Below are 3395 nucleotides of genomic sequence, written 5' to 3' on the forward strand. Positions count from 1 at the left end.
TAATATATTCTAGAGCTGTATATTAATAATTGAAATGTAGATGTCACCGTATCTATAACATACCAGAGAAAGGCCAACATGGCCAAACAAGAATGTCAAGAAGTTAGCTTTAATCAGCTTCTACTGCCCACATCCCTGATGCCTGCTCTGGCTCAGGGACTCAGCTGAGCGACCACCGGCTCACCCGAACACCGTGCATCTCTGCCCTCACTCCTTTGAGCCCTCGGGAGGTCTAGGGTGATTCCGTTTCTTCAAAATGCTCGCTTCCAATTTGAAGTCCTGCACGAACATATCCAACTGATGAAGCTGCGAGAAAGACCCTGCGTGATACAGCTGCAAACCCGAGTTCTGATCACTATGGTGGGAACGAGAATGGCCCTACAGAGAGGCTAGTCAGCAGACGGTGAGGAGAGAGGGCTGGACAGGCAGAGCACGGAGGATGATTAGGGTGGCGAGATGACACTGGAGGAGACCACGGCGATGGATGTGTGTCACTACATATCTGTCCAAACCTGCAGAATGTGCAGCACTGAGTAAGCCCCAGCGTACACTACAGACTTTGAGTGATGATGGCGTTAGTATCGGTTCATCCATTGCTGCGAGTCCACCACTCCGTGGGGGATGTGGATAATGGGGGAGGCTGTGTGTGTGTGTGGGGGGGGGTCGTTCATAGGAAGTCTCGGTGCCTTCTACTCAATTTTGCTGTGAACTTAAAAACTACTCTAAAAACAGTCTATTAAAAAATATGATGGGCAGCCACAAATATAACAAACATCCACTATTCTTTTTTTAAAGATTTTCTTTATTTATTTGACAGAGAGAGATCACAAGTAGACAGAGAGGCAGGCGGAGAGAGAGGCTTAACCCACGGAGCCACCCAGGTGCCCCCAAACATCCACTAAAATACCTGTATGTTAACTACACTGGAATTAAAATTTAAAAATGAGCACCCAAGGGGGAAAAAGTATATTAAAATTAACTCTAAAAACCAAAGATATAGAGATATAAATAGATATAGATATATAGATACATGAATTTCAAAATAAAACTTAGTAGAACTTCATTGTTTCAACAGCGCCCCCCCCCTCAAGAGGATTTTTTTTTTTAATACTCTAGATGTAAAAAGCAGGCACATAGTATATAAACGGGGGACAGAGGACTGCCAGAGCTGGAGACCACCAAAGATGGGTTTGAATCCCAGGCCTGCCCCTTACCAGCCGTTTGATTTCCATCAGACACTTACTGTCACTGAGCCACCCTGGAAAATGTCAACAGCAGTACCTGTTTTGTAGGGTTTTATTCCCTAGCAGGTATCTTTAGCATTCTCCTGCCCACTCCGCCACCACTCCTGGAAGGAACTCACTTCCCATCTGGTATAAATAACCACTCAGTGTGCTAGATCTTTCAGGGGCCCCCAGTGTTGGTGATTCAACTCTCCTGATTGCGTATTCTGTATCTTTCTAATGCTCAGTACGTTCTTCATTTCTTTTTTTTTTTTTTTAAGATTTTTATTTATTTATTTATTTGACAGGTAGAGATCACAAGTAGGCAGAGAGGCAGGCAGAGAGAGAGAGAGAGAAGCAGGCTCCCCACTGAGCAGAGAACCTGATGTGGGGCTCGATCCCAGGACCCCGAGATCGTGACCCGAGCCGAGCCACCCAGGCACCCCCGTTCTTCATTTCTGATGGCCTCACTGGCAAGCCTTTCCTATGTTAAATGATGGCCGCTCTGATATTTTGTTAATATTTGATAATGGCAAGGACCAAGACATAAAAGGCTAAAGCTTTAGTAGCCCAAATTATTCAAGTAGCCATAAAGATAAAAACATTGCGCAACAGAACGGAAAAATTATTTGGTAGGTCTCCACCTGACTTCTACAGAACTTCTCAGAAATACATGCTTGATGTATCTGATAATGTCATCAACTTTCTTACTGTCTTCTTTTGGCTCTCTATTTGCTTTGCTTTAAGAATCACACTCTTCAGGGGCACCTGGGTGGCTCAGTCGTTAAGTATCTTCCTTTGGCTCAGGTCATGATCCCAGGGTCCTGGGATTCAGTCCTGCATCGGGCTCCCTGCTTGGTGGGAAGCCTGCTTCTCCCTCTCCCACTCCCCCTGTTTGTTTCCCCTCTCTCGCTGTCTCTCTCTATATATATCAAATAAATAAAATCTTAAAAAAAAAAAATTACTCTTCAGCATGCCAGTTAAAGCCTTTTATGTTAGGACCTTACCGGCTTCTCTATCTCCTGCTCCCTCTTGGTCTCATTCATGCTGTGATCCAGCCACATCAAACTTTAGGCTTTTTCTAAAAATGCACACTCATTCTTGTATCCTTAACCATGGACACAGCTACCTCTCCACTAAATTCCCTTTCCTTCTTCTTTACCCTAAGACCCATTCAACCCCAGTTCTGGAAGACTTCCTGACTCTGCCAAGAAAAAGCAGAGGCTCTTTCCTATTTGTTCTCAAAGCACAGTGGCTGTATTTAATAGTCAATCCACAAACCCTTGCTGAAGGTCTAGCATAAACTCTGCACTGTGCTCCCATAATCCCCTGCACTTACATCTAGCACAGTAAGTGTCACTCTGGGTATCATTATTTGTTTACCTGTCTGGACAGTGCAGCCTGGCGACAGAGAGCCATGTGGAATGTTTGGTTAAGACGGTGGCACCATTTCCTCTTTCTCCAGACCCACCCAGCTAGAGTGACCTGTGCCCTCCGTCTCTGAGCCCAGCCCAGAGCAACGAGAGCCCTGGATCCAGCCTCGGAGAACCCTAGGGAAGATCATGTACTTCCCTGACCTCATCCCTTGTGCATTAGTTCGGTCTGTATGGGTTTCTGGGTTTCTGCCTCAGTTTCCCTGTTAAGCTTGCTATTTTCACTGTCACCTTGGAGTGTAACCCGCTGGGTGGGTCCTTCCAGTTGACCCAGCTCACACCAGACTCTTCCTGCAAACTAGATTTGTTCCAAGGAGCCCCAGTGGTGACTAGGTTTCTGGCTGCCACGTGTTAGGGACCAGGAACCTCCCAACAGATATTGTCATTGCCTGTTCCAAGTGCTCTTTCAACTGTGCCCTCCATGAAGCATCGTACCTGAGTGATCTTAGCCCTCCTGCCCCATGTCCTGAACTGGACTTCCCTCGGAGAGTAGCTTGCCTCATTGGACTGGTGAGCTCCTCCCTACAGTATTTCCTCCCACTAGGAAGGCAGGCCTCTCCTCTGTCTGCCCTAGAAGCCTCTTCCTACTCCAAGAAGTTTTACCCAATTAGGACAAATAGAGAGTTCTGAGCTACAGATTTGCCATGCCCCAGGGAGAAGCCAAGATAATGGGGAAATGGGGTGATTAAATTAGCCACAGAGAAAGACTTTGATGGACTTTCATTACAAGGATGGGGGG

This window comes from Mustela lutreola, chromosome 12 (assembly GCF_030435805.1).
Source record: "Mustela lutreola isolate mMusLut2 chromosome 12, mMusLut2.pri, whole genome shotgun sequence".
Taxonomy (NCBI): Eukaryota; Metazoa; Chordata; class Mammalia; order Carnivora; family Mustelidae; genus Mustela; species Mustela lutreola.